At 38.5% G+C, this 7,020-nt stretch overlaps 1 pseudogene; it reads left to right on the plus strand.

Annotated features, from left to right (window-relative positions):
• The first annotated feature begins 469 nt into the window (after positions 1-469).
• Positions 470-6,040, plus strand: LOC117981178 (cyclin-dependent kinase 2-associated protein 2-like; annotated as a pseudogene).
• The last annotated feature ends 980 nt before the right edge of the window (positions 6,041-7,020 follow it).

Genomic DNA, 7,020 nt, shown 5'->3' on the forward strand with positions numbered 1-7,020 from the left:
TTAGCACATTAGTTTAGAACAATGTCGGGGAAAGCATATGACTGGAAGAGATGGAGGTTTTTTTTTTATTTTAGCTCTATTATGTTCTAACTGGGTTACCTTGGGCAAGTCACTTAATCTCTCTGGGTCTATATTATCTCATATGTAAGAAGTGGAGATAATGATTCTTGACCTACCAACCTCACAGGGCGGTTAGGACAATCGATTGACAGAAGGTGGCATGCAAGTGTTGTGCAAATGTAAAAGGTCGGGCAAGGAAACCTGGAGATTTTCAATCAAGAACCTGACTTTTACTGTCCCATTTTATTTTTTATTCTACCTTAATATTCTAGTGAGGAAAATCACCCATGTCAAATTCCACAGATAACATTGTAACTTATTGATTTCATCCTCTTTCTCTATACATATATTTTTTAAAAGATGTATATTGTTAATATAAAATAGGATTCCTTGTTTAGATATGTGATTTTTCGCCACCGGCTCCAGCACCCCTGGGCCGTGCACCCCGGTCCCTATAGGTGAGGATCCAGCTCCACCCCTGCTCGCCTGCCAGGCGGTGGAGACCTCGAAATGAAGACAGCATGAGTTCTGCAATACTGGGCCTGCCGCCTACCCTCCCTGAACCTCTGTTTGCTGGCCCGTGAAGTGGGCATAGTCACGAAGCGTCTCATCTCCGTCGGGCTCAGTGTCAGGTGCCGTTGCCCCTTTCAGACCGCTGTTTAACGACTTTGGACCGCCTTCCATGGGCTATGTGCAGGCGATGAAGCCACCGGCGCCCAGGGCTCCCAGAGCACCTACAACGACCTGCTGTCAGTCATAGAGGAGAAGGGCAAAGAGATCCGGCCTGCCTATGCTGGCAACAAGAGCACCATGGAGCGCCTGAAGAGAGGTATCATCCATGCCCGGGCCCTAGTCAGAGAGTGCCTGGCAGAGACAGAATGGAACGCCCGCACGAAACAGGAAGCCCCTTGGCCTCAGGGACTGGACCTTTCCTGGCCACTGCAGAGCACCCGCTTCTCCCTGGCCTTCATCCCGAGCTGCACTAGCCATCCTGGGCTTCCAGTCCTGTGTCCCTTGCTGGGTGCCCTCCAGAAACCAAGGGGCGGCTCTCACTCCAGGTGGCAGCAGGTAGCAGGTAGGTCCTGCTACCCTAAAAACAAGGGTTAGCAGGTAGGTCCCGGTGAGTCCCACCCATGACCTGCCAACATTGTTGCCCACTGGAACTTTCTGTGGTCCCACCACGCAGCTCTTCACAGCACTTCTCCCACTTTGTCCTGAGCCTCCTTCTCTCCCAGCAGGGGCTCAGGCCTGGCACCTCTCTGCCCTATGTCCTGAGCCACAGTGACTCTTTTCTCAGTGCGTCTTTTGCTAAATATGCCCTTTTCATATTAATAAAAGATGATTTGGAGTTGTGCTCTCAAAAAAAATGTGATTTTTCACTTATCAAGAACATTTTGCAGATTATTAGTCTGTGAAACCAAATATTCCATTGAATAAATATAATATTTAATTTCTGAACATTGAGATTTCAACTTTTAACCATTATCAATAATTATATGACTATCCTTGTATGTAAATTTTTGCCTGTATGAGTATTGCTTTATGATTAATTCTAAGTGGGATTTGTGTGTTAAAAATTTTAATATTTGTAAGTCTTTTGTTACAGATTTAAAAATTGCTTTCATAAAATTGTATAAACATAAACTCCCAAAGGCTGTGAATGAAGCTCTCCATCTTACGTCACCCCCACCAAAGTGAAACATCTTATCACACACAGCATAATGCAAAACAATACACGGCATCTGTAGAGATGGGGAATACAACAATGGTTTGTAGTCAAATCTCAGGTTAGTAGTAAACACTTTCATGTGGCTATCAGATGTGTTCCAGTAGGCTGTGGTGATAATACTTAAGGGACTGAGAATTTGCATCTTGTCTCTGATTATTTACTTATGATAGACTCCTAAATATAAATTCACTGGAATAAAAAATGTATGAACAAGTTTTTTGAAACCCTCTTTATATACATACATAAACATTCTCACATTGCTTTCCACAAGCTCATGTTGGTTTAGGTTTCCACAAATGATATTTTTCATTCATCCAGTCAATCAACAAATGCATAATGATCACTTCCTTTGTGTCATGCATTGTTCTAGGCACCAGGGATAAAACAATGAACAAAACAGACAGAAATTACAGCCCTCGTGGAGCTCATGCTCTGGTTGGGAGGAGAAAGAAAATAACTGGGACTGATATATAAAACCTGTAGCATATTAAATGCACATAACAGCTAAGAAGAAGAGGCAAAGAAGTGGGAAGAGAAGTAATAAGGCAGGGACTTAGAATTCTAGATCAAGTGGCTGAGAAAGGCCTCAAAGAGATGACATTTGAGTAAAAATTTCACTGTGTCATGTGTTACTGATAGGTTAACATAAGAGTCAAGAATGGGTCAATGACTTATCAATATATTAATAGTAGTCCTTATTGACCTTGATAAGATCCATTTGAGTGGGCTGGTAGTAGTCAGAGCACAGACCTAAGGAATAAGAGTGAAAGAGCTCACTAGATCTGCACCTATGTAAGTTCTTAAGATAGTGGGGAAAAAGACATCTAATCAAGATGAGGAGACTAGAGAGTAGTCTATCAACCAAAAGCCCTAACTTGCAACAAACTTTGTTCTTTTGGCTGAATGTCTTTTATAAGTCATTTACTCAAATGTAATATTGTCAGTCTTATACTTTAAAATATTTATGTATTATAATTACACTGGCCATGGTGGTGATGAAGAGTTACTTATTTTTGAAAGTATCTTTATTCAAAATCTGTGCTCAGGGTAGCTATACAAGTGATTCAAACTTATCCAAATAGATCCCCAGAACATCTATTAATTAGCATAAAATAATGATTTTCATTGATGAATGTGTTCAAGATATGTAATTAGCGAGAAAAAAAATTGCAATACCCCCTTGACTCAATAAATGTATTAGAATCCTGGTTAGCCTATTATTATATTTGAAATAGCACTTTGGGTTAGGAGCTCCATTTCCATCTGTCCATCCTTAGCTAGTAGAAGGCTCTAATTCTAAATCTAGAGTAGAAAGTTGATTGTGTTTGTCTTCAGAATATTGTTAGATAATCCTGGAAGTGGAACTCTGACCAGAATATTGTTAGATATACCTGACAGTGAAACTCATGTAATGTGCTTGCCTGAAAAGGAAGAGAGGGCCTCCTATATTTCTTCCCTAAGCTTTCATTTCAACATCATGCCTGGAGGTCTAGGGACAGTTGTTAGCTGGCAAAAGCAAAGTCAGAGTGTTTCCTGAAGCTCCAAAGCATGCAGGGCAGCTGTACCATCTTCCAAGCAGCTCATCTGCCATCACTGATGGAAGAATAACCTGGATGCCAAAAAGGCTTCCATGGTATGAGAAGAACCTGAATCAAACCTTGCTGTGCCTGAATAAGCTCTTCTGTGTGAATTCCTCGGAAGTCACTTCCTGGACATATGAAGATATGGCGGTCTTCAAGACGCTGGGTGATTCTCTGACCAGCCTGCACAGGCTGGAAGCCGCAAGACTTCCCCCAGGGGAGTACCTCAGGAGAGAGTCCTCCTCAAGAATAGCAAGGAGACTCTAATATGGGTCTTCTCAGTGCACTTGCTTCAGCCCCCTAGTCTAGAGGCTTCTGCCTGATGTTCTTCCAGCCCCAGGGAAGCTTCTCAGTCATTCTCCAAGCCTTTTCCAACCATGAACCAAATGGAAAGAGTACAGCTTCTCTGCATTTTTCCAAAGAGCTCAGGTTCAATATTTTTCTTTAATGTTTAAGGATATTTTCAAAGCATTTATGTTCATTTATTTTGTTTTGCTTTATATATACTTATTTTTTAAAAAGCAGCTGCATATTCAGACATTGACACATTTTCTTATGAGAAGATATTAAAGCATGCAGTTACTAAGACTCTGAATTTAAAATGATCTGTAAGTTCATTGAGCATGCTTTAATGTCTGCTCATAAAGTGCATCAGATATAATAACAAATATATTTTAAATTATAAAGGCAATGTAGAAATGCTATATCAACACATACTATTCAAATGTTAATCATTTTAAAAAGAATTAACAAAAATTCATATGAACTCAATGAACTCAACTTATTACTAAATTACCTAACAGAAAATTCTGAAAGAACACTTAAAGGTCACTTTGATAACATAATTCTAGTATCACCTCTGCCTCACCAGATTGCACCATTTTTACCGATACATCTCAGATTGTTCATTCACACAGCATCTTAAGAGAAAGCATTAAAGCAATTAGACTGAGACAACAACACAGTAAGTACCTGCAAAGTACTGAGGGAAGAGAGGCCTAAAACATTTTAATCCCATGTTGCTCCCAAAAGCCTGTAAGATTTCTCAGGAAAGAGCTCTTCAAGTAAATGAGTTAACAACTAACATATTTTCCCCAAGAAACTGAACAGAGCCCGTGCAGAACAGTTCAACACACATCACTGAGCAGACTACACAGGAACACACTCTACAGTGGAATAAAACTCAGTCAATAAGTATCAAAGCTTTGCAAATCATTTTATTGCATTACTCCTTCAACACACATGTATTGAGAACCCATATTACAAGGCCTTTCAGGGGTACAAAAAGTTAAGAGACCTGGCCCAGGCTTTCAAAAGGCTAATCCATGACCTGAGAAGATATTAAAAATACTCTTAGAGAAGGACACAAAGCAAAAAATATTGACTATGTTGCCACATAAATGTGTGACACAGACATGGACTTCAATGAAGGAATATGGAAGAGAGATATTCCCATTGGTTGACGGATAAGGGAAGGCATCATAGAGAACTTGAGGAACATCATGAAGACAGGCGAATTCCAAAATGGTGATGCAAAAGTTGACAGGTATGCCGTGACACATATGGTCTTTTTGTGAATATATTCTGCTTAGACAAATGTTAATATATTTTAGGAGCAGGTGCCTTGTCTCCTATTTTTTAAGTCTTATACTTCTTTTGATTTATTAACCTAATATTTCTAGTATTAGTGCCTCTGGGTTATGAGGTTTCACTTTATATACTCTGCTGAAAAATATGTGTTATTAAAAACTAGCACATCCTGTCTATCTACCAAATGAATAATCAAAATATGCATCTTTTTCTACCCTAACCATATATGGGTTTTTAAAATAAGCATTCTTTACATGTTATCACTCAACTTCTTTACTCTAAAGGATGCAGCCAACTTTAACTGGTAGTATGTAAATTTAATTTGTAATTACTTTGGGGAATAATTATAACACCACTTGGCGAATTTTCTTCTAAGATGACATTACTCCGAGTATTCAGCCTTATGGGGCTTTTAATATAGGGTAGTCATCTCAAGTTGCTATGACAGCTGCAGAACTTTTATTTAAACAGATTAGACCTTAATGTAAATAGGTTGAAATATCATAAATTTCTGGACTCAGCATTGATTGAATAAATATAAAGCAATATAAAGATCAATTATAAAATCATGGCATGTTGACTTTATTACTATTGAAGTTTAGGGGGCACATTAAATAAACTTGTTTTTCTTTGACCCAGATAACAGCTATTGTATAATAAACACAGAAATTCAGTAGCTGTAAACTAAAATATTTTTATTTAAAAAATTATTTTAAAAAATTTCAAGCAAACACAAAATTAAAAGGAATAATAGAATTAATCCTCAACATCCAGCTTCAATGTTCTTCAGTTTTTGGCCCTATTTGTTTGATTTATACCCCCATCTACTTTGCCACTTCCTATTGTATTATTTTGAAACAAATGTTTAATATTACTTCATCCATAAATATTTTAGTATTTATCAATAAAAGATAAAAAATATCTTAACCACATTATTATCATACCTAAGGAAAAAGTTAACAATAATTCCTTAATGTATCTCACAGGTAACCCTCTAAGATGGTCCCCAGTGATCCTCACCTCCTGGTATCGAAGACTTTTTGTTGTTGTTCTTCCCCTTGAGTGTTACCTGAACCTCTAAATGAATAAGATATGGCTAATGCAATGGGATATCACTCTGAGATTAGGTTACAAAGACTGAAAATTTCATCTTGAGAATTTTTTCTCTCTCACCTTCTCTTGTTCTCTCAATTTCTCATTTTCCACATCTTTCCATGGGCCATAGTTGATCATTCTCATTCATATTTTCTCTCTCTCTCTGTCACACACACACACACACACACACACACACACATTTTTTCTATCTCTTTCTGAGCCCTAACTCTGGGAGAAGCAACCCGTCTTATTGTGAGAAGCCCTATGGAGAGGCCTGTGTAGCAGGCTAATGACTCTGTCCCTGAGCCAGATTATAGCTGAAGCCTGACAAGCCACATAAGCGAGCTTGGAAGCAGATCCTCAGCCAGGATATCTCAGTCAAGTCTTTAGATATCTGCAGTCCTAGAGGATACCTTGATTGCAGTCTTATAAGAGACCTTGAGATGGAGGCACCTAGATAAGCCATGCCTAGATGCCTGGCCCACAGACACTGTGAGATAGTGTGTTTGTTATTTTAAGCTATGTTTTGGAGTAATTTGTTATATGACCATATATGCATAATACAGTATCATTAAATACTCAGTCAATGCTCAAATTCTGTGATTGTCTTGTACATGATTTTTTACAGTTGGGTTGCTTGAATCATAATCCAAACAAGTTTCTTATGTTGCATTTGGTTATATGTCATTGAAACATTTATCCTTAGATTCCTCCTACCCCATTTTTCTTTGTCATTCTTCACTTTTGTTGTTGATAAAGCTGATATTGGAGACCATGACATGGTGTGGAGACAGTGGATTTGCCAGCAATTTCGGCTACTCTGATTCAGACCTGAAAATTTTCTAGGAGGAAAGTTTAGATTTCCTGAACAAGTATACTTCTTCAGAATTGTATCTCAAATTTTTCTGGCACAGACATATCAGATAAAATCATGGGGAATGGGGAATAAATGAACAGCCATAGAAA

This window comes from Pan paniscus, chromosome 6 (genome assembly GCF_029289425.2).
Source record: "Pan paniscus chromosome 6, NHGRI_mPanPan1-v2.0_pri, whole genome shotgun sequence".
NCBI classification, from domain to species: domain Eukaryota; kingdom Metazoa; phylum Chordata; class Mammalia; order Primates; family Hominidae; genus Pan; species Pan paniscus.